The 26,047-nt window shown below is 38.6% G+C and overlaps 1 protein-coding gene across 1 annotated transcript in view; it reads left to right on the top strand.

Moving 5' to 3' along the window:
• The window catches only part of prdm6 (PR domain containing 6), an 86,646-nt gene that overhangs the window by 14,840 nt on the left and 45,759 nt on the right, over nt 1-26,047 (top strand). The window lies entirely within an intron of this gene.

The following is a 26,047-nucleotide window of genomic DNA, read 5'->3' as shown; positions in this document are numbered from 1 at the left end:
ATGTTTGAAATGTGTAGGGCGTAATTTGACAAAGTGAGAGTGATGAGGGTTGTTTAACATCTTTTTATCAGATTTCCAGGCGCCAAACTTTAGATTTATTTTGATGTTCTAAATGCACTGACTACAGTGCATGGATAAACAACACACACTGATAATCTGAGCACAAAGTGTCGCGTGTGCTTCAAAGTGGTGGTACTGAAGTTAAGGTTCTTAATTCATCTGTTCTGTGGGAGGAAAAAAACCTTTTTTTTCAGGCGCGGTGATGCTGGAAATGGAACAGTAGCCTAGAGTGTAAAGCACATGCACGTGTGGGGGTTGTACACAGAAACTAATAGGAGTGTCTGTTTTGATGTGTGCTGTGCGGCGCCTGTGTGTTTTGACCTTTAGGGTTGCCACCTTTCAGCCACCACACCAAAAGCCGGTCTTGTCTATTGGTAATTTAATTATAGAAATTTACTGTACAATAAAAATCGGTTTACATTGTGTCTAGGCTACCCGTTGCTATATATAGTATATAATACGATACTATATAGTTATGGGGGAAAAAAAATCCATAGCCACAGTAATGTCACTGCTGCAAATAGCCTGCAGTGAGCCAACAAACAATTGTTAAACTTTAATAAACGCATCAGATTTTTACAGTGAAATAAAATGATCTCCACAGCTGTGATGGTGCTCAGGACTTAACCTGAGGACTGGAGCTATTCATCAAACGATTGAACTATGACTCTCTCTGACAGCTTACCTGTTGGAAGTGAAGAAAAATATGTGGTATCATTTGCGATGAGGTCTTGATGGATGCAATCTGTGTCAGGGATAATTTATGATCAGTGTAGGGAAGGTTACTTTTGAAATGTCATATGTTACAGATTATGAGTTACTCTCTTAAAAATGTAATAAATAATGAAGCTTTTTAAATTACTTCATCAAAGTAATCTGAGTTATTACACTTTTTGATGAATTTTCTAACTAATGTTTTAAACTGGTAAATAAAGCCAAAAAGTTAAAATAAAAAAAATAAAAAATAGATGAGTGGGTGCTGTCAACCTCACAACAGTAATCAACACAGTTTCAGATGTTTATTAAATGTTCTTCAAAATCACTCAAATATTTTAATTTAAACACACAACCACCAAAACAAATCACTGTTATTGGTTTCTCTTAGAATTAGTATTTTTAAAATATGGAAAAATATTGTTTTTACAGCAGGAACATAACATTTTTACAACAGAAAAGTCACAATAAGTTCACAAATATCATACTAATATTTTTGACATCAAAATAGTGATTGAAGTTTCGATAGAAATAAGAACAGACATCCGTCATCATTAGCAGACACAATACAGTCTGTGGAAACTCCTCTATTCTCCTTCCTTTGCGGCAGGTAGAGGTAGGAGGGGCCAGTTTGGAGGAAGGGCTGCTCAGCCACCAGCAAAGTTGAAACCAAGCTAATTTAGATTACAAACTACTCTAAACTCAGCAGACAGACTTTCCTCTGTTCTCTGTTTAGGTGCTAACTTCAAACTCTCCTCTGATATCCGGTCATCGTAGGGCTGTCTCGGACTCTCCCTCACGGTGTCGTGCTTGCTTGCAGAATGTCACTCTCTCGCTCTACCTTGCACTCGCCTTTCCCTTTCACCAAGAATCCTTTTGTTGTGTTCATGCAGCTGTGAAAAAGCTCTTGGGCACTCTGATAATGGTGAAGAAAAACCCTGCTAACATGCCCGACATGCTATGTGGAACTGTGGCTGCACCGCAGTGACTCCGCCCCCTCTGCTGCACATAGAACCGGTCACCTTTTTATTAAAGTTTATTCATATTAAATGTATCACATGTCCAAATTGCACCAATTTTGGCAGTGCACAACCACATTCCTCCAGCAATACACCCACCAAATTTGAAGCCGATGGGAATAATGGTTGTCAAGATAAGCAAGGGACAAACATACATGTGTATACAGAGATGAAGACTTATATTGTGAAGATTTATAATTATTCCCTGTGAAACAGTTAAATGGTGTTTAACTGTTTAATGTCAGTGTGGACAAATTGTCAAAAGGGTCTGATAACCACATTTGAGGTATCATTGCTTTGGTATACAGCCCTTTGTCTCTTTATCTCTGCTTTTATTGGACAGAATTTATACTGTAATTCATTTAATCATTGGCTTTCGTTATATATTGTGACTGCACATGAAATAGGATTTGTTATTGTCATCATATTGAGCTGATGAGGGAACACAAAAATGATGTGGCTACTGAAGCCTTTAACATGGAGCATTACAATTATGCACCCTTAGTTTGCTTAACAGTCCCCAACATTTCTCTGGTTTTGTGTAGCCTGTGTAACTACAGGACACAATGACTGTGGGTCTTTTAGGTCTTCTGAGGCAAAAAAAAAAAAAAAAAATAGAACAAGAAAAAAATAGAACTAACTAGTACTGCCTCCACCCACCCATCTAGTTTGTTTACATCCATGTCTGTCCAGAGTCATACATGTAGTGAAGACTTTGAAGGAATTAAATGATAACAATGATTTTGGCTTTGTGAGCAGTAGTCTGGGTGTGTCTGTGATTTCTTCTTGGAAATGACCAGAGGGCGCACATACATTTTTTTTGTCAAACTCTGGAAAGCTGCAACAGAGACCCTTGAAATGCATTTGGAAAACCTATGGCAATTAAACTATGAGTTTGGAGTGGCGTTTTGAGTGACATTCACATTTCCAACAGGCACCACCGTCAAAAATCAACAAGGACACATCCCAATCAGGCGCGCAACCAGGTTGGTTTTACTATGACTTTGGCCTTCATGAATTTGTCCCCCCGGGTCAGACTGTCAACACACACTTCTATTGGGATGTTCTGAGGCTTCTGAGGGAAAACATTCAAAGCAAAAGACCTAAACCAAGGCGTAATCACGAGGGTAATGACTTGGGTCCTCTGACAGCACAATGCGCCCGCTCACGGGGTATTGAAAACGCACAAGTTTCTTGCCCATAACAACACAGAGGTCACTCCCCACCACTCTTACTGACTGGATTTGGCTCACTGCCACTTCGTACTGCACTCCATTTGGGTGCAACAAGAGTAGTCTCTGAAGTCTTTGATCCCCGTCAGATGTATATACATAGTACATACATACATACGGACAACCTAAAAACATGAAATATCTTCGGTCACAGCTTTCGGTCATGGTACTTGACAACCACTGGAGTGGGACCAGCTTATTTGACAAAAAACAGAACATAGTCCTTACTGGTTGTTTGTAAATTTTCTCTGTTCAATCTATATATATATTTTTAACATATTTAGAAGTATTTTCCAAGAAAAAAAAATCCCCAGGTGCCTTAAAGCGTCTTAGATGTAACTCTTTAGGTTAATTAGGTATGTGACACATGAAAAACCGTCCGTCTGAATCCGTGTGCCTGAAACAGTCAATGGACAGTTCCAAAGTAAAAATGCTCAACCGTGGCCGTGTCTGCTTATTTTACTCATTATACATCTTAGCAGATAAAGACAAAACTACGTACATGGACATTGTAAAGAGATTAAGACTCAATTTTAATTGGAGGGTGTCTTTAAAATGTTGAATTAATTCATCTTTTAATTGGTTAATCCATAAACCATTTTAGGCTCCTTGTTCAGGTCATGGTTGTATTAATTGAATTAATTGCTTAACAATTATTGCTATACCCTGCTTGGAGGTGCAAAAAATAAAAATAAATAAATAGCCCATTACAGGTATTTCTATTGCATCTTATGTAGTGTTAAAAGTCTGAAATTAAACTCTGCAGAACTGTTCTGTATCATGTTTAGTCCGTCAGTTGTGTGTCCGGGATTTTTGTTAGTATTTTAGCGTGTTTGTGTACGTGTGCTTCAAGTCAGCATCATGTCACCGCTCAGTCCATTGATCAGAGCGGATTGTATTTACATACAGTGGCAGGAGAAAGTCAATGTGGCAGTTATAAACAGCTGCATTAGCATTAGAGAGCGGGAGGGTGGGAGACGGAGAGAGAAGGGAATGAGGGATGCTGGGAGACAGAGAGATAGATGAGTCCCTTGTGGCCGAGGTGGTAAAGGTCAGTCAGACGTCGGTTGACCGGACATCAGTCTCTCTGCTGTTGACCGCAGCGGGACACGAGGAGGAGGAGGAGGTGTGGGTGGAGATGGGTTGGTGCTGATGGGGCTGCACAGGGTTAGAGGTCGGGTGTGTGTTTGGGGGTGGGGGGGATTCAAGTAATCACAGGCCAAGTCCAGCAGGAGCAGGGACTGTCACGTCACATCGGGATTTGTGGTTCAAACATAGCTCATGAAGGAGCTGATATGTTTTTAATCCGTTTATCTGATCAGAAAGTGACTAAACAGTTTACACTCTTACCTGCTAATCACCTTTGAGCTGCTTAAGTGACACTGAAGCAGCAGTTAGAGCAGCGGGCTCCAACCTTAAGTCCACCGTGAGCTAATTTGACAAAGAATAAGTGGTAGAGAGCTGCTATTGTCACATTACTGGTTAAATTTAGTCACATATAATAAAACATTTACAAACCCAACTTTCTTTATGCAAACAGTTATCAAATATCAATTTCAAAAACTCACAATTTCTGCCAAAAAACATCTTGATTTCTATCAGTGGCACTGAAGATGTGTTGTCCGTATCCATAGGTTTCAATACCAAACACAAAATGGAGCTTTAAAAATAACCATCACATTTTTTAAGTCATAGAACACTAAATGTTACTCACTTTTACTTGTTTTACTGTTATGGAGCCACTTAATCTCTTTCTTCAGCCAATCAATTCATTTTGCCGCAGGTGTACTCTAATCAAGTTCTCCCAGCTCAAGGATCACTAAAGCAAATGGGATGCGTCTGAACACAAGCAATAGCAAAGGTCTGAACACTTTTGTAAATGAGATTTCAGTCCAATATTTAACAACTGCAAACATTTGAAAACCATTTTGTCATTTTATGTAGTATGCATACAACTGGGAAATCCACTATTTTATCATAAAAATGGACTTTGAACTTTGACCCCTTGGTCATATGTTGCGATCTGTAGCACGACATTTGAAGTAAAAGGACACAATTTGGTACGAGTATCGTTATGCTTCCTTTCAATGCCTCTTCTTCTGCTTCTTTTTCTTACTTTTGTGAAGAAAACTTTAATCTTCAGCTTCAATTACTCCAGAATACAACTCCATGTATATTAGGACATCCTGGTATTTTTGGCATACGGCATTTCACTAGCTACGTTGTGAGACATACTTAATCTTTATCTGGTATACTAAATAATATAATAGTATGGGTACTGGAACGCATAGTAAGTAAAAGACAAAAGAAAAGAAAATTGAGGTCTTGAAGTCAAAGATATATTTTTGACAGAGGGAGACAGAAGGACAATTAATGCAATACAAGGATTATAATTTATAAAATTATTTTATTTTGCTTTTTTATTGCTGATACCACCATAGATTGACAAGGCAACTTTAAAAAAAACAACCTCCACCCAAACTCTATTATGATCATTTTAATAATAATTGTGTCCCCCTAAAACTTACATTATTCTCATTGAAGTCCATTTCTGTGCATGATTCCAAAGATGAATTCTTATGCTATTTTTTTTCTTTTTAGGTTTGTACCTAATACTGTCTCAATCACAAGAGCTGATTCAGGAGAAAGTCCTTTTTTAACAAGTCTATTAGATTTTTAAAATGTGTATACAATTTATGAGTATTTATATCTGCATAAGTACGGCAGCCACATCAAACAACACGACAAAGACTTTCAGTATGTAAAGCAGACTAGTAATCCTTTCCTGCAGCATTATAATTCAGTGTCCGAAGATTCATTCATTACAAACTGGAATTTAGAATTTTCTGTTTTTATGTCTTTCCTTTTGCTGCTGGAGTGATCTATAAAGTCAAAGTCCGTGACATTTTTGTCAACATAATTTGATATAATGTCAATCATTTAATTGAAATAAATGCCTTTGGTCCTAAATCCCTTTTTAAACTTGAAAAAATTGAGGAAGAAAAAAAACCCATAGAGAACACACTGGACGGGAGACATTTGTTTTTGCTGCAGTTGTTTTTAATTTGGACCGATGCAGTCAACCTGTGACCCTCTATGGGTCTCAGACCACTCTTTGAAGCTCCCTGGCCCTTGAGAAATGGTGATCCGATAACCCAGCTCTAACCATTGGCAGATTATCGGCTGCCGAGCTAAAACCAGTCATTAGGCCCATTGATGAAGAAGCTTTACACACAGATCCCATTAAAACTCACTGGTTGTTAAACTCGCTTATTGATGCCCCCCAAAACAGGATGAGATGTGTGTCCTATAGCCAATAATGGAGCTTGTGTCATGTTGTCTATGGTGTCCAGGAAGGGCCAGTTTTAATCAAGACACTTCGCATTACATCCGCGTTGAACGGTGGAGGATTTTTCTGGTGCTGCAGTATTTTACTGCTCGACAAATTAATCTCCTCTGAGGCAGAGCTCAGTGTTGGAGTTCGAGTTTATGGTGGGATAATTCTTTAACTATCTGACCTGCAACTCTATCACTCACTGGTTTCTGTACTGAGGCAGTCAGGAGACTACATCTTAACACGAACTTTTAACATGCAGTTGAATGTGGGAGTAGAATAAGGATCCTTTAAACTGCAGTTTTGACAAAATGGTATACAGATAAAGTTTAAGGCTATATCAATCAGCTGATTAATTGCAATTACATTAAGTTATTTCTTTTCTTGGTTCCAGTGTCTGTAGTGTCTTATCTCGGAGTTTGGAAAATATTTATTGTGCAATTTTTTTTGCTTCTTAATAAACTTATTTTTAAAGCAAAAATATTTAACAGATTAATGAGTTAAAGTAAGTGCTAAATCAAAAACAAGAACTAGTGGTAAAATATCCAAATTAAGTAACATTTCATACACTTTCAGATCCCAAAGAAACAAAGAAAATGGATGATAATGGATGAATTACCAAATGACCCTTCTGGACGCATGCCCAGGGGACTGTGGGGCCAGGGACTTCACCTGCATATTCCAATATCATATTGGCAAGAACACAAAGATTTTGACCATAATGTTGAAGTGTCTGCATCTACTGTACTCACTATAATAGTCAATGACTATCAGTTAGGATTGAAACACTTCTGTAAACTAGTTCCTCTTGATCACATTCAACTTTTCAACTTTTTGAGATATTTGCATCTTTCTCTTTTCACTGGGACGTTTACGTTGCAGTTACAATGCACGTCTTTCCTTAAAAATAGTAATAATCAGTCATTTGAATGACAGATCGGTTCCTGAAAATATCTAAACATCTGAACAGCAACTTCTCAGAGGTGGCTTAGCACCGCACACAATGCAAAACAACCACTCAGACACCAAACATGTGACACGTTTTGTGTCTGCTTCAGTCATGGGGATTTAGTCCTGTTGTGCCATAATAGTAACGACTTTAAAGAAATGTAATGAAAGGTACTCAAAATATTTTTCGGGATATTTAAATAAAATTGATTTGACTTTGTGAGGCCTTGTTGTTCTTATCTATGTCTGTGTTGTGTAAAAATCCATTAAGTGAAACAAAAACTGGAGGAATTTGTTGGCATGAAAAAAGAAAAACCTACAATTTTATCTGAAATAATTTGAAACTGACAAAAGTAACCCACCTCCATCATTGTTCATATATATATATATATATACACACACACACACACACACACACACACACACACACACACACACACACACACACACACACACACACACATATATATATATATATATATATATGTATATATATATTCAATAAGAAATCTGACTTCTGCTTTTGATTTTTGAGTAAACAGAATTTTTTAAATAATCAAACTTTAAAAAATAAAAATTATGAAATTAATTGGACCCTTAAATAAATAATTGATGATGACACTTATCAAAAAGCTCCAGTTTTATCTCATCTGTTCAAAGAAAGTTTCCCCAGAAGCTTTATGGCTTGTCAATGTTTACCATTCACAGCATCCTTCTGTTTAATCTGGGGTCGATTTTCCTCTTGCAGCTGCACACAGGCAGTTTGACTACAGTCCCATTCACCTTAAACTTGTTAATAATATTTGCAGTACTCATTGGAACATCAAGTTACTTGGAGATGGTCTTATAGCTTTAATCTTTAACATATGTGTCTGTAATATTATTTTTGATCTTTTCAGACATGCTATCAGATTTGCTTTCTCTAGTTCATGTTCAGTGCGGTGCACAGTGATACCAGACAGCAAGGGTACCACTTTACTCCTATATAGACATACAGTATGTGATACTAATTAAAGAAAGCAGTTCATTTGAAATTTCACTATATCTCAGTTATTTCTCATTTTTTGTGGGGTACCAACAAAAAGTATTGTACTCCAGTGAAGTACCAGCCCCTCAGATTTCTATAGTAATTAATTCCTATGACAATAAATATTTCCTTTTTGTGAAACAGTTACTTGTTGAGGGAAATCTCTCGACTCAAATGGTGACCTCCTGGGCTGAACCTCGAGGCCTTCTTGATTGAAAAGAATGTGCAGTAAAAACAGCCGAGCCGTCCCAATGCCACGTCTCTGACCTCATCCTCTGGGGTTTTACGGGAGTTTTCATTTGGACAGATCAGAGACTGGACAAACTGTCAGCGCATAGTCAGTAAAACAGCACCAACCACGACTTCAAAGCAGGAAAGAGAGATGAGGTTGCGCTGCTCAAATTGAGGCAAAATATTTTGTTGGTGTGGAATGTTGGATGGACACGTGGATACAGAAAATTTGAGAAAATATCTTGATCTCGCATCATAAACTAGTTTCTTTGTCTGTTTCTAGTGGTTTGTCTGCCTGTTGGTGTTTGTCCGTCTGTCCATCAGTGTTTTCCTGCTGCATTCCCTATTGAATTCCTATTGACTTTGTGATTTTAGTGGTTTGTGGTCACAGTGTCCAATGATGTTTTCTTGACTGATGTCATTATTTAATGTTTGTGTATTCTGGGTTTTATTAAAGCGCCTCATCACATTTGAGGTCATCATTTTGATTACATAAGTTGTAAATGGTTTATGTCAAGTTAAAAGTGGGGGTTTCCTTGTTTGGATTTCAGTGAGGCAAATATATTTTAATCAATGGAATTTATGCATTAAGTAATAACTGCTACACGACAGTTAACACAACATTTAGTTTTCGTAGTTTTCTATGATAGCAAACTCAAAATCTTTGGGTCTTTAATGGTTTCTCAGACAATAAGCATTTTTCACTCAAGCTGCAGCTTGTTCTGCAGTTTTCCCAAAAAACTGACTTTTACATGAATTTATTTTAAAAAAAGTTCTGTCAGACTGAAAGCATTTTGATAACTGCAACAGGGATCTCCATCTGAGGATACTTGCAGTAGACCACTTTATCCTGCATTGTCATCTTTGCATGCTTGTTTACATGTGTAAAGCTGACTATGGAAGCTGACCAGCTAAATGGAAAGGCAGATTACTCCGGGGACAATTATAGAGGATCAAAGCACCGGGACATTTCCTGGTGGCCTGAGGATCATGAAGAGTGATGAAATCAGCAGGGAGATCTCTGAATCCTCCCACCAGACATACATTTCATACCATAGAGTTCCCCGATGTGAGAATGCACAGGCCAAAAATGGCGCTATCATTTCTCAGTTGATGCACGTAACAATTTTTTGGTAAACCATCCAGATTACAAAAAGTTTTCTCTCAGATGAACACAGTAGCCACAACTGTAACTACCTGGTACCTCTCATTAACAAACAGGGTTAGCTTACAAACTTATCCCTCTGGTGGATTGCGTGAACAGGGTGGCATGGGATGGAGTTCGAACCCTAAATTATTGTTTCAGTCATGTAGGATGGCCACAAGTCCACAGACCACAGGACAATTTTCCACCTCACCTCAGTCTGTCTTAAATTAGCTCTCTCAGAGGTGTCCATGTTTCTGGAACTGTGTTCACAGACAATGTTTTTTTGGAAGTGTTTCTTAGCTCACCCTGCTCTGAACATCTGAGACCAAAGTTTTCAATGTATTGTATGTCTTAAGTAAAACTTGAGTTAATCCTTAAGGTGACTGACCCCCAGTGGTGGCAAGATGAAAAGATGATGGTAGTGGACAGATAAGAGCTTGATTGTGTCAAGTGGACTGTTTGAAGAACTTCTATTGCATTATGAAGTGGTTGCACAGTCAGTAAGACAGTGTGGTACACAGGAGATTGTCCTGGTGAGTGGTGGTACCTTGGCCCTGTGGGCGGTGTGTTCGTGTGTCACGTTCTGCTGCTCCTTTCTGGTCCTGATTGTTCTGTCAGAAAGCAGCAGCTCTGCCTCCAGACGGGAACTTTCTGCTGTTGACATTGAGGTGAATCAGGGTTGGTTATCCAAATATTATCTGTTTCTCTGACCGATTATTACCCCTCTGATTTATGGGTTGGCTTTCTGCTCGCTGAAAACACAGTTTCAGATGGTGAAAGGTTCCGACTTTATGTGGAGGCCCCCAACTGTTGCTCTTGGGCATGACGGCAGCAGCGGTGATGGCAGCAATGGCAGCACAGCTTACAAGGCTTACTGCTGAAAAATGGACCTCGACGACATGTGTTTAAGAAAACTGAAAGATATGGTGAACTGAATACTGGCGTTTCAGACAGGATGAATGAGCAGGAGTGTCGCTTTATTTTTGGTTTCATTTAACTTTCATTTAATTTCACCTGGCAAGCCGAATAAATCCTGTGGCTATAGGGAAGCTTTATCATTCAGAGTGACAATAATGAGGAGAATCAGATGGATATGGGAAGTATGTATGAACGGTGTGTTTCCACATTCAGTATAAGGGACAGGGTTGAGGAAGAGTTAAAGTAGAAGAGAAAAAAAAAGAGAACGAAAAAAGGTAATAGAGAGGAGACAGTGCTTTAGATTTAAATTTTAGCCCAGGATTGTTTTAATGATTGGCATGAAGTAGTTAAGCAAGAGATGATCTAGTACCACTTGCAGATTTATGTTAATTATATTTTACTAGTCTGTATTTTACAACTATTCCTAAGCAAACTTTATTTGTAATTTCCAAATGGCTGGTAATTAGCTGCAAATTACCACAAAACACTGAGGCTGAAACAGACAGGAAATGTGCTGCAAAACCCAAACCAGGATCCAATAAAGGCTAAAAGCATGCTATGAGGGCAGATCAGAAAGTTCAGAGACTGCTCCTGTTGAATGTTTACATGTACAAAAATCATTCTGTCATTAGGGTTGGGCGATATAGCCCTGAAAAAGATCACGATATAGCTGGGTATTTTTGCAATAGAGATATTCTTGACAATATAACAAAATACTGAAAAATATTTGATCACTGATTTTGGTGAGACATTTTGAACGAAATAAGTATAAGTCTGTATGTCAGCAAAACATTTTACATTATGCCTTCAGATATTCAGAAAAACTGAAGATCAATGATCTCGTAGTCCTTTAATTGTAATCAACAATAACTCAAAGTGAGATTTCAATTCTGTATACAGCCCTGAGGGGGGATTTGGGGTGCAGCAGTGCAGGACAGCTGCTGCTCTGTTAGAACCATCATGATCAGCTGTAGAGCTTCTAATTGCTTCCTTGCCACTGTAGGCTGATTCAACAATATTTAGGCCTGATTTTCTGAAGTTTAGCGTCAACATTTGTCATTCATAAATTAGTTTTGGGCTCATACGGTGCTGCGTAACGATATGACATCATGACTATAACAGGTCAGAATATTGTCTTTATCACAACATGATTTTTTTCTATCGTCTGAAAAATTATGCTGGTTTAAAGGAATTCCATTAAGTTCTTAAGTAATAAAATAACACGTTAATAAGAATAGGAAACATAATGCTATAGCCATTGTAGAGCTATAAAAGTTACTAAATAGAGACAGTACCACAAAGAGACACTAAACAAATTCAACAATAGAGGCATTGTGTTTTTTTTGTGCTCAGGGGTCTCCTCTCCTATAATCAGAATGTGCATGCAAGTTGTGATGGCAGAGGTCTTTAGTAGTTGAACATAGTTTCTGATCAAGATTTATTCAGTTTGGAATAAAAGTCCCTTTTAATTCTGTGTTATCTGTATTATTATCATCTCCTGTTGGAGGGGGATGAGACACAGCAAGATTAGGAAAAGGAGGAAGAGGTGAAGAAGAAGGATAAGAGGAGCAGGAGGAGTAGGAGGAGGAGGAGGAGGGGGAGGAGGAGAGAGGTGTGGAAGGGGAGGGAGGAGACATGGTAAGATAAGGAGGAAGAGGCAGATGAAGAGAGCAGATAACAGTAGAATTAGCGGAGTTTCATTGATTAGCTTTAGAACAGAAGCACTGAGAGCATTGATCGGCTCTCAGGGACAGTTTTAAAGGATTTGGACTGAGAAAGAAGAACAAATGGAACAAGAAAACGGTGTGTTCAGTGGTGAAAGAGAGGAATTAAACTGACAGTCCTGACTTACTCTGACGCTGATGTTCCGTCAGACGTCACTAACAGACATTTAATCAGACAGTTACTGGGAGTCTAAATATCTTCTGATATGATGAAAAACAGCTCACTCATCAGTTCTAGTTCTGTATGAAATAATAATGTTTGTGGTTCACTGAGACAACCAATCAGGGACTACATCCCGATATCCTGTCTGCACATATTGTCTAGCTCCTGCCTCTTAAGTATGTGCATGTGAGAATATTTAGGTCATTTCAATTCAATTTTATTTATGTACAAACCCATTTCCAAAAAAGTTGGGATGCTGTGTAAAATGTAAATAAAAACAAAATGCAATGATTTGCAAATCTCATGAACCCATATTTTATTGCAATTAGATCAAAGACAACATATCAGGTGTTGAAACTGAGATAGTTCATTGTTTTATGTAAAATGTATGCTAATTTTTAATTTGACGCCAGCAACACATCTCAAAAATGTTTGGACAGGATCAACAAAAGACTGAAAAAGTTGTGTAACATGAAAAGAAACACCTGCTGGAACATCTCACAACTAATTAGGATTATTGACAACAGGTCAGTAACATTATTGGTTATAAAAAGATCATTTCAGAGAGGCAGAGAGGAAAAAGTGCAACAATCAAAGAATAATATTCCTAAATGTAAAATTGTAAAGAATTAGTGGATTTCATCATCTACGGTTCATAATATCATTAAAAGATTCCGAGAATCCAGAAGAAATCTCGATAGGCGAGGGACAAGTCCAAAAACCAATATCAGATTGTCATGATCTTCGGGCCCTGCGGCAGCACTACATTAAAAACAGAAACAGTTCTGTAGTGGAAAACATTGTCTGGGCTCAGAAGAACTTCCAAAAACCATTGTCTGTGAACACAATTCATCTCTGCATCCACGAATGCAGGTTAAAACTCTACCATGCAAAGAAGAAACCATATGTAAACATGATCCAGAAACACAGATGCTTTCTTTGGGCCTGAGATCATTTAAGATGAACTGAGGCGAAGTGGAAAACTGTCCTGTGGTCTGATGGATCCTCTAGGCTAAAGAGGAGAGGGACCATCCAGTTTGTTATTAGCGCTCAGTTAAAAAGCTGGCATCGGTGACGGTGCAGGGGACAGTGCACATGGGACATCTCGGAAGGAACAATGAATGCTGAACGATGGTCCACTTATTGAATATGTGAATAGCCCTCTAACTTAAGGCCTAGCTGGGCCCGGTACTGGTCGTGTTTGCTGAATTCCAAAGGGGAAATGAGCAATTGGGTTTTTGGGGTTTTACAGTAGATGTGCATAAGCTACCTACTGATCGGTCGATGAGTGCAAAGCTCTGTCTCAGGATGTAGAGACGGTACCTGGAGGGGAGTAACCAATAGCGAGCCTGTTAGAGGGCTACGCACGGACTCAATGAATTGGAGGTACGTCTCGGAACTATTATTTCTTTGTTCCTTCCATAAACCAACCAATTGAAGCCATATAGCCTCATTCTCAGAATTTTATTAGCTTTACAATGCATCAGTCTTGAGCAATGTCACCTCTGAAGTAGGGGATCCACCTCCTTTTAACACTTTAGTTAATAGGGTTTGTATGTTTTAATACTAAAACTCAGTTGCAGAGACTTGCAAAGTATTTTAAGGGTCAAAATACAACAAGGAGCTGTGTGCTGCAAATTTGTGATCTGTGGTTTTATGCTGCATAAATTAAGTTTACTACATCTGACTTGTCACGTCAAACAGCTGTTGTGTTTTCTTGTTACCTGGAGACTTGAGTTACGTGTTTTTAAGAAATCAAGGAACTCCAACACACCTGCACCTCCATCTCCAGGATTTTTGTTAATTTACTTGTTTACCTTATTTTATTGAAAATCTTAAGCAGATATCAGATCACAGCAGCTTCAGTTGAAAACTGAATGTCCAAAACTGCTGAACTCTCTTGGAAAATTTGTTGTTAAAAAGCATCCAAAGTACTCCTGTGTATGTATGTGTGTGTGTGTGTGTGTGTGTGTGTGTGTGTGTGTGTGTGTGTGTGTGTGTGTGTGTGTGTGTGTGTGTGTGTGTGTGTGTGTGTGTAAGTAGGTCACTAATGCAGCTGTGAGTTATCATGTCTGAAGGTGTTACGACATTTTCTCCGTCTCTTTCTAACACACACACAAACATGATAAACGCATTTAACACACACACCCATCTTAACACACATATTCGTCTGACATCCATCCATCCATTTACATGCCAGTGTTGGTTCAGAGATGCAGTTAAGTGTTTTTAACTGATAAGTGAACCACATTCCTGTCTGCAAAAAACACACACGTATACACACACGCACACACACACGCACACACATCACAGTATATCTCCGTTGCGTCTGGTCCAGACGAGAAGATTTACTCTCTGTGATTAAATAAAGAGGTCAAAACACTGTCAGTACATTTCAGAGACACACTTTGTCTCTCACGCACATGCGCGCGCGCGCGCACACACACACACACACACACACACACACACACACACACACACACACACACACACACACACACACACACACACACACACACACACACATTCAGCTGTTGTTGAGGTTTTGCAGATCGCTCCCTGACAGCTGTCACTGTGTATTCAGCACAACAATGCAAAACTACCAAAACATCAGTTTAAATCACTGTCAAGCAGCAACCAACAGTTACATCAATCATTGGTTAATGGCAGTTTGTGAACTGCCCTTCTGAAAACCAAAGTTTGATATTTTTCCCGTTGCCATTCTACTAGTTTGAAGCCAGAAGTGACCATATTTGGACGAGCTGGGGAGAAGCGAGCAGTGGATCTGACTCGATGTCCAAAGTCCGCCCACCTAAAATTAGAATCCTGATGGCACTGTTCCTCGACATAAAATTGCAAATAATTTGGGGATTTCATTATCTACAGTACATAAAATCATTGAAAGATTCAGATAATCTGGAGAAATCTCTGTACACAAGGGAGAAGGCCAAAGACCAAAGATGGCTGTGATCTTCAGGCTCTCACGCTGCACTGCATTAAACGCAACCACAATTCTGTGGTGGAAATCATTGCAAAAGCTCAGGAATGCTTCCAAAAGCTTTTGTCTGTAATCATTCCTACATCCACAAATGCAGGTTAAAACTCTACGATGCAAAGAGGAAACCAGATATAAACATGATCCAGAAATGCCGCCGCCTTCTCTGGGCCTGAGCTCATTTAAGATGGACTAATGTTAAGTGGAAAACTGTTCTGTGGTCTCTGACAATTCAAAATTTTAAAATATTTTTGGAAATCAGAGATACCATGTCCTCCAAGCAAAAGAGGAGAGGGACCATCCAGCTTGTTCTCAGCGCACATTTCAAAAGCCAGCATTCATGATGTTATGGGCGTGATTTAGTGCACACGGTATTGGTATTTGCACATCTGGGAAGGCACTGTTAATGCTGAAGAATATATACAGGTTTTGGAGCAACATACTGTATGCTGCCACCGAGACAACGTCTTTTTCAGGGAAGGCCTTGCTTATGTTATCAAGACAATGCAAAACTGCTTTTTGCACATATTACAACAGCATGGCTCTGTAGTAGAAGAGTTTGGGTGTTTAACTAGTCTGCCTGCAGTTCAGACCTGTCTCCCACTGAAAACATTTGGCCCACCATGAAACATAAAAATACGACCCAGAGATGTTGAGCAGCTGTGAATGGGACAACATCTCACTTTCAAAACTCCAGCAACTGGTGTTCTCAGTTCCCAAACATTTACTGAGTATTATTAAACGAAGAGGTGATGCAATGCAGTGGTAAACATGCGCTGGTCCCAATTTTTTTTTTAATATATTTTGCTGGCATCAAATTCAAAATGAGCATATATTTTCCAAAAAAACAAACAATTTCTAATTTTCAACGTGATCCTCTGTCTTTGTTCTTTTTTTCAAATAATGGGTTTACGTGATTTGCAAATGATTTCCCTTTTTATTTACATTTTACAGTTTCCCAACTTTTTGGGAAAAGGGTTGATGTAAACTGGATTTTGGACCGTTGAGTGACACAAACAAGACATAATGTGTGATCTTCCACTTGTTTCAAGCACATTCTAAACCGAATAAAAATTGTTATGAATCCAATATTAAAAAGAGTGTTAGTTGTTGAGATCAACCTTAAAATGCAAGGCTAAAGTTCCTTTGAACAAAGCTCTTAACCCTGTGGTCTTCCTGCAGCAGTGGGACATACAGAAGTGCTCTGTATGTAAAAGGTCATCTGTCCTGGCCAAACTGAAGGTCCATAGTATTATTTATCGGGCTTTGAGAAACTGAAGCTGCAGCTAAACACAAGTCCAGTTTTGTCACAAATATTGTGCTGAGATGGAAAAATGACAGCCAGAGCTGTGAACCAAAGCCTGCAGCCTGCCAGTATTTGCAACATTTTTTAGGTGTTCAACTAAACAACATGTTACATTTGGCCATTTGTCTTGCAGATGGAATTCTGTAGTGATGTATTTGATAAACACAGGCGACCAAAATGTCTTTGACAGAACGGCATCAAGTTAGAAAACCAGCTGCTTGTCTGAGAAGCCTGAGTTCATTGCAGCTACAGATGTTTCAGTATACAGTCAGTGGAAAGTTACTTACAGGTGGATCTGTCAATGAAGAAGCAGTATAACATACTGTCAAAGTTACTACATTCAAAATGTTATAGCAGGTTATAAAAATAAAGTTTTAAACTGTAATGACTAAATAAAAACCACAAAACATATTGGAATATACCTGCTAACTGATAATGGCATCCGACCTCTGCAGCTCATCCAGAATGCAGCAGCTCGACTGGTCTTTAACCGATCTAAATTCACCCACACTACTCCGCTCCTCCTTCACTGGTTAACAGTAGCTGCCCGCATCCGTTTCTAAACATTGATACTTGCGTACTGTGCTGCGAACCGATCGGGTCCAGTCTACATCCAGGACATGGTCCAACCTTACACCCCAGTCCGTTCACTCCGCTCTGCTTCTACCAATCAGCTTGTCGCTCCCTCACTGAGCTAAACACTCTACAAAATCACGACTGTTTGTTGTCCTGGATCCTAAATGGTGGAATGAGCTCCCCACCGACATCAGGACAGCAGAAAGTCAAAACATCTTCCGTCGCAAACTAAAAACACACCTCTTTCGACTATACCTTCAATAGATAGCACTTTAGTAGCGATTAAAATGGCACTTACTTATAGCACTTTGCAGTTTGGCTTTCTTGAAGAAAATTGTACTTTCTTGATTGTTGTTGTTCTGAATTTGTACCCTCATGGTTGAAATGCACTTATTGTAAGTCACTTTGGATAAAAGCATCAGCTAAATGAAATGTAATGTAATGTAATATAAAAAAGGTGTTGTCATGGCAACATTTTGAAATTTACAAATCATTGTTTAACAGTTTTTGGCAATTATTATGTTTTGTTTTTAAAAAATATATATTTCAAGCACAGCAAGTGACATTCATTCTGTATGTATAGCACTGTAGGGAATTTAAAAGACTTGCATTAGGCAAAGCAATAGATGACAAGAGGAATTAAAAAATAAATATAATTTAATCATCTTTAATACATATGTTGAATAAATTGATTTTTATCATTTTGCTGCAGCGATACAATTTCTGGAGTTATATGTGATTGCAAGAATTCGAAAATAGGAAGTTGCGAAAAAAGCAAGTTGCGAAAAATATATCATTTATAGTCACCTTCTGTGATTATATATTTATATATTGAAACTTAAGTTATCACAGGGCATTTAACATTAAAAAGGTTCAGTCCTGACAGCATAGACACTCAGCTATTTAACTGAATAGTTAATAGCATGAGCATGCATTTGGTGACAGTGGAAAGGAAAACAAGCACTTTTAATATGAATAAATCTCAGACAGAAACAGACTTAGAAGTGGGTGACCATTTTTTAATATTCAAATGATTAAAGTCATACAAGTGACGCAAAAATTGACAGTCTATGACTGCAATATAGAATACATAGGCTACATCTTGTTAAAATTAGTGCTTTAAATGCTTTTAAAATTAGATAAATGTAAGACTTACTGCTTGTGCAAAAACTAAGTGCAATTACTTATAATTGGAAGGATGTATTAAACTCATGTAATTTAACACATACTGTATGATTAAGACCACATTTACCCTTAAACCCAATCATTCCTGGTTTAGCCCTTTTCTTCAGGACCAACAGTACATGGCTTGTTTTGATGATGAAAGAAGAGCCTGCAAAGCCTTGCCGACTGTAAATGTGGAGTTATTTTATAAAGCAAGTTTTGTTCAGCAAAGATTACTTTGTGCTGTAACACTTTAAAAAGACTTGTGCTGAGTAACTTTATTTCTGTGAAATCATGTCAATTTCGGAGATTAGGTGAATTTGCATAGATGTCCCTGCTCACAAATTCATAATCCTCTTTAAGGAGCAGTTAATTATCAAAAATCATCAAATTTCATAAAGACCTTCCCACTTTGTGTCTGTATAAATGTGTGTCTGTGTTTGTCTGTGTTTATATATAGCCTTAAGTAATTTGTCTGTCCTCCATCCAGTGTTGTCACCTTTTTAAGACTTGTATGACGCAAAGTTTCTCTTTCTCCCTAAAACACGTTGGGGACACGGTTATTTTATATTTTGAGGCAGATTAGCTTCATGCAAGAGACTGGAGTTAAATTTTGTTACAATCCAGTTACTATAACTAGTTTACAGTAACTCTTCCCTTTTTTTTTTTTTTTTACACAAAACAAATAAAATATCCATAATCCAACCATTCTCCAGTTACACAAATGTTGTGGAAAGAAACTTTAAAAAAAAAAGAAAGTTTTTCAACATTAGTTAGACTGTTTGCTTATACATTAGCAATATCAATGGCAATCAGGCAAACATGCATTCTCTCCTCTCCAAGTTTGATGTTAGCAAATAACATCAACGTTAAGTTGATGTGCTAACTTGCAGTGCATCTTTTGGTCTGTTTGTGTCAGAATTTTGCTATGATAGCACAGCCCTGGAAGTGGCTGGCAAGCTCAACAAAAGTCAGAGTAAATTACAACTATTTGTATGTTTGATGGCAAGCATAAACCGCAGCTTCGAAAAGAAAACTGTGTCACACATGAACATGCACAAATGTGCGCGTGCAAAATTAAAATCACCCTTTCCAGCTACAACTCTGGAAAAATGCAAGATGGAAAGGAATGGATTGACATTTACTATTGATTAAATGTTGAATTTAAAATGATGATTTGTCATGCATTATAGGTAACATGAATGCATGTGCAAGTCTAATATTTGAAAATGTTTAAAATGATATCTGGAGAAGGCAGCTTGTATTTGCCATCTCACAAATGGTTTACAGTACATAGCTATAGGGTCAGAGAAGGTTTGCAAGGCCCAATGGTCAGGTTGGAGGGCCCCTGAGCAGAATTTTGCTTAAGGCCCCAAAGAGGTCAGGACCGCTCCTGGGATAAAAGCAGGAGAGTCTGCAGACAGCTCGACAGCGACAGACATTGAAGTGCTTACATACAGAGAATAATAAATGAGGCTGTTTCCTTTGATTCGCACAGTCTTTTACAGCATTGATTGTTTGTTGGCTGTATGGACAGCAGAGAGGCCAACTATTGGCTCAGGTCATCACCTTATAAACACACTCAACACCTCCTCAATACAGTCACGGTGGATCACCACAGATAGATGGAGGGATGGATTAATAATGAACACACACGGAGGGACAGAGGCTGAGGGAGATCGATTCATTTTATCTGTGTATGATCACTATTAACTGTAAAGTCTTTCTTAATTTACTCATTTTTTATTATTTTATCATAATGTTGGTTTGCAGCGGATATCTACATGCCAACTACCAATTATTTTTTACTTAAAATACAGTTGACAAATCAAACTTTAACACCAAAACCCACTATGCAGCTAAATGTTTTCCGTTTGGCTGGAATGGAGTAATTGTGACAATAACTTCTACCTCTGGGTAGCAGAATACACAACAATAGACCTGATTTGATTGTTGTCAGAATATTGAATAGGTGGTTATCATCACACATTTGTCAGATATATGCCTACTAAACCCACAAGTAGGTTCAGTAGGCAATTATAAATGATACGTGACAGTTGGACAGTACTAGTTGTGTGTTGTTGTGGTACAATAATAAAGCTTGTAAAAGTTGTGACACTGTCACAGACAAATTAGTTAGTTAGTCTTAGTAAAAGATCATGTCTTCGGTCAAAATAAGTATTACAAATATTAGTAGTTGGTAATGTAACTTAATAAGATAACTTATGTATTTTATTGTGAAATAAGTCAACGTTGACAATTGTTGTCCCAAACAGCTGGCACAAAATCATGTTTGATTTTTAGTTTGATTTGTCTGACATCATTCCTTAGAGAAAATATGTGTTATAGGGGCAAATGGACTTTCAATTCAATTCGGTTTTATCCGTTTTAAGTCATCTTAAGGCACTTGACATAGTAGGTTTCAGGACCTTACAACATTACAGAGAGAAACCCAACAATTCAGCAATCCCCTTATGAGGGAACCTCAGAGGTGACCGACCAGTTGCGGTGAGCGGAGAGCAGAGGGAGAAAATAACATCATAGAGAAACAACAAACAAAAAACACTGGGCGGGTTGGGGTCAGTAACCGCAGATCAGAAACATGCAGCTCCAAAGCCAGAGATACCTACAGAAAGGTACAGGAAGAGAGAGGACAGAGAGGAAAAAGAACATATCACAGGATAGATATGGTACAAAGGTAATAATATGTAATAGAGGCATATAAATGCATGGACAGTGAAAGAGATAGTGGAGGAAGATAGCGTGCCCAGTGCATAATGGAAGTTCAACCAGCAGCTTGGGCCTACAGCAGCATAACCAAGGCATGGTTAATGGGTCACCTGAGCCAGCCCTAACTATGAGATTAATAAGAAAGGAAAGCTTTCAGCATAATATCAATGTGTGTCCGCCTTCCAAACCCAGACTGGGAGTTTCATAGTAGAGGGTTCTGAAAAAAAAATGAAAGGCCTAATTCCAATTCTACAACTCCTGTTTCCAAAAAAGATGGGACGCTGTGTACATTTTAAGTAAAAACTGAATGCAATGATTTGCAAATCCCAGAAACCGCTATCTAATTAAAAATAGACCAAAGACAACATATCAAATGTTAAAACTAAGACATTTTATGGTTTCATGAAAAATATATGCTTATTTTGAATTTGATGAAAAACAGGGAAAACAAAAGACTGGAAAAGTTATGTAAAGATTAAAAAAAAAAAAAAATACCTGATGGAACATCTCATAACTAATTAGGTTAATTGGCAACAGATCAGAAACATGATTGAGTATAAAAACAGCATTTCAGAGAGGCAGAGTCTCAGCAGTGAAGACGGGGAGAGGTTCATTACAAGGCTGAAAACCATTATTGGATGGCTGTGATCTTTGGGTCCTCAGGCGGTACTGCATTAAAAACAGACACAAGTCTGTAGTGGAAATCATTGTATGGGCTAAGGAAAACTTCTAAATCACATTGTCTGTGAACACAGTTCATCGCTGCATCCACAAATGCAGGTTAAAACTCCACCATGCAAAGAAGAAACCAGAAATAAACATGATTCAAAAGCTTTCTCTGGGCCTGAGCTCATTTAAGATGGATTGAGGCAAAGTAATCTGACAAATCAAAATTTGAGATTCTTTTTGGAAATTATTAAGAGGAGAGGGACCACCCGGCCTGTTATCAGCGGATGCATTAATACATGTGGCATGGTTCGCTTGGACATCTGAGAAGGAACCATTAATGCTAAACGATATATACAGTTTTTGGAGCAACATATGCTGCCATCCAGACAACGTCTCTTTCGGAGAAGGCCTTGCTTAATTCAGGAAAACAATGCAAAACTGCATCCAGGTGCTCAACTGGCCTGTCTGCAGTCCAGACCTGTCTGCACTTTAAAAAAAATTGGCGCATCATGAGATGCAAAATACAACAAAGGAGACCCTGAACTGGTTAGCAGTTGAAATAAAATTCATAATAAGCATATATTTTTCATAAAACAGCATTTTTCAATTTCAATGTTTGATATGTTTCTTTGGTCTATTCGTAACTAAATATGGGTTTACATGATTTTCTAATCATTGCATTCCGTCCATATTTACATTTTATACAGCATCCCAACTTTTTTGGAAACGGGGTTGTACTCTAGGAACCACAATTAAGCCTGTAGTCTGAGAGCAAATTATCCATTCCATTGGCATAACCTGGTATTAAAAAGTCTTTGAGATATTATTATACCGGATGCCTCGGAAATGCCATCCAGAATAACTGGATGAGTTAAACTGATTTACAGCTCTGGACTGAGAAGAGCTTCAAGAGAGCTTTTTTCTTACCTGATGAGGCAGGTTTTTAGAGTTGGTTTAAGGTATGTGTGTTATTGGTTTAAACAGTATATTTATCTTCTGAAATACTGTGGAGAAACATGGGTTTAGTACAGGTACACTCTACGGGTGTTACATAACCTTGGATTAAATTGGGCTCCACCTCCTGACATCTAAATTTCACCTTGCCGGAGCTCAGTTCGATCTTATTCAATATCACGGAACCAGTTAGTATACTAATTTAACTTTTAAAATATACTTTTAGGCACAATCACGCACTAACAAAAAATTAAAAATGTCAGATTATTTTCTTTTATGTATTTAAAAAACAGCTGTTTCATCACACAGCAGCAGGACAATCTCCAAATTGAGAAAGGCTTTGAACAATTTACACAGGTGTTAACTTCCGCTACATAGAACAGGATTTTCTGACATGCCTGATTCAAATTCCTAGCTATATTCTGACAGACTTTTTAATCTGTTATGTCATAAATGTGAAATACTATAGAAATAAAAGAAGCTCAATGAATGAAAGCTGATTTGTGGAGCCATGCGAACTAAGATGTTTGGGCCTGTATGCCTTTGTGATGTGCAGCAGCATATTTCTCCCTCTTCTCTGTCCCTCTACGTTAAGTTCCGCTCTGTTAAATTAAAATGCCAATTTTGAGAAAACAAATCGCATAATCAGATTCATAAACTGAATAAAGGACAGACTTAGGAGACCCTGCAAGATCGATCCTGACGCAGCATATTGGTTATTGTAGCCGTGGATTTTGGAAGATTGTCAATGATTCACAATGCCAATAAAGATGCCCAGTGGTAAGAATCCATTTTTACTGTCTTGCTTATTTTGTTCAACGAACAAGATTAAAAAAATTAAAACATGAGCTGTGTTTTGGTTTTACAGTAACTACAAGAAAACATCTTGCCGTCAAATTCAGTTTGAGAATCTGACCTGTTAGGATCAAGTGGCAGCGAACCGTGACGTCACATCGGTTTGTGAATTGCCGTTCTAAAGCCTTGACTTTGGATTTTAACCATCGCCGTGTTGCTATTTTGGAGCAAAAGGTGCCATATTTGGACGAGCTGGGGGGAGCGGGCGGTAAATTTTAAGGCGATCGAATTGGAAACCCAAGGAAACTACACGCACCCACTGATAGCCGTAACATGACAGCACCAAAAGCATGTCAATCAAACAGAAATGCCAGGAAACATATCGCTTTTTGAGGCCTACTATCTAATTAATGATGGGATTATTTTCAGATGGACCACCAGAAAATGAACAAGAAGGAGTTACTTTCGCGAACCTTTGGAAAGAAATTTGAAGTCGAATGGGAGTCTGTGAAGCCAGAGCCAACTTCTCGCGGCCATCGCTTGTATTGCAGTTGAAGACACTTTTGCATTGGCCTCACTTTTCAGATCCGCTAGCTACGCCCCCTTTTATATATAGTTAATGGTTAAGATGACACACATGCCCATAAGCGCAAACAAAAAAGTACACTGTAATACTAATGTTTTATTTGGGCTCTCCTCCCAGCCAAGAAAAGCAGGAGATGCTTGTACATTGTCCCTTTAATACAAATTAACATGCAAGAAATGTGACAGTGTTGAATTAGGAGATAAGCATATCATCCACCTGTCAGGTTCTGCTGATTCATGTCTGCTGTGAATTTGGGTTCGATAATGTGGTGTTGTATAGAGTTTGTCCTGAAGGTAGCGCTTGAGTAGAAGTCACAGTAAAATGAAATTATTTAAATATCCTTTTGTGATCAGCTAATTTCACAGCAATACAGTCCATTTAATTTGTATATTTTATGAGAGCAAAAGAAACTTATGGTCACCCTAAGAGAAACACCAAAATAATGACGCGTCCCATCTTTAAGCCCAGCACCAAGAGACTTGGAGACCTGTTTGGTAAATGTTCATGCATTCTGTTTGATGTGCCACCTTTCACTATTGCCCTGAAAAAGTACTTTTAGTCCTTAGAACTTGTTTTTATAGCTGACAGATGTAACTTTTAAGTGGGTGTAAATCAGGTTTTTATAACATTTACCACCCAGCTGGCTTTTAACACAGCTCTGACTGAAGATAAGAGGCTCGTGATTATTTGCTGTAGCTACTTTTAAACCCTTTCAAATAAGCTTCAGCCATACCTGTCCAAACTGTAAGACTTTGAAGAAATCTTTAATGTGTTCATATGTTAATAAAGCCAATTGATAGTAGACAATTTTTCAAATATAGATGTTGGAACAAATAATCTATAAATTATAAAATATGGTGCTTCACAGACATCTTCAATCCTGACAGCACAGATCTATACAATCACCACAGTTTCTAAACGGACACACGATTAGTGTGTGTGTGTGTGTGTGGGGGGGGGGGGGGCTTAGGTCTGAGCAAAGGCGGTCAGTAAGGAGTAAGGCTGGCCCCGCAGAAAACAGGAAGCTGATGATTGATCAGGTGCGTCGTGAGGAGGAGGCAGAGAGATATGTTTAGGCAATTGCTCAGGGTGAGCAGGGACAGTGAGTGAACTGGAGTGTAGAGAAGAGACGACTTAGTTGGAAGGACCTCTGGTGCACGAAGGCGAGTCGTGTAGGCTTTCTGCTGGGAGCAACGTATGACGTGCTTCCGTCGCCACAGAACCTCAAGCAGTGGTTTGGTGAGGATCCAACCTGTCCATTACGTTCAGTGGTAGGAACGGTAAACCACATGCTGTCAGGCTTTAAGATTAGTTTGGGGTAGGGTAGGTATGCATGGCGGCATAACCAGGTTCTGAGGTGCTTGGCTGCTGCCATTGAGAAGAGGAGAGTGGAAGTAAGAGCAGGGAAGAGTGGAAACAATAAGGCAGCTGCTAGTTTTGTTAGAGTGGGAGAGGAAGGAGCTCAGATAGGAAAGTTGTTAGTGTGTTAAATAAAAATAGGAGCTGGGAAATGCGGGTATATCTGGGTGAACGCTTGGGATTTCACAAGAAGTAGATTGTACCAGCCAGACATTGTTTAATGGATAAGTAGCCAGCGAAAAGTTTATTTCATTGAGCTGACAGTGCCCTGGGAAGATAATATTGATGAGGCATATGTGTCAGGAGTCCGGTTTTTCCCTCTGTTTTGCCCCCGATCACCTCTCCTCCTGTGTCCCCTGTCTGCTTGTCTGTGGTCACGCCCCTCACCTCCCGTGG

This window comes from Brachyistius frenatus, unplaced genomic scaffold (assembly GCF_029030835.1).
Source record: "Brachyistius frenatus isolate BFR_SWC_R1_liver_20210118 unplaced genomic scaffold, ASM2903083v1 Contig_60, whole genome shotgun sequence".
NCBI classification, from domain to species: Eukaryota; Metazoa; Chordata; class Actinopteri; family Embiotocidae; genus Brachyistius; species Brachyistius frenatus.
The sequence above is the reverse complement of the archived record's forward strand: the minus strand, read 5'-3'. Positions and strand labels throughout refer to the sequence as shown.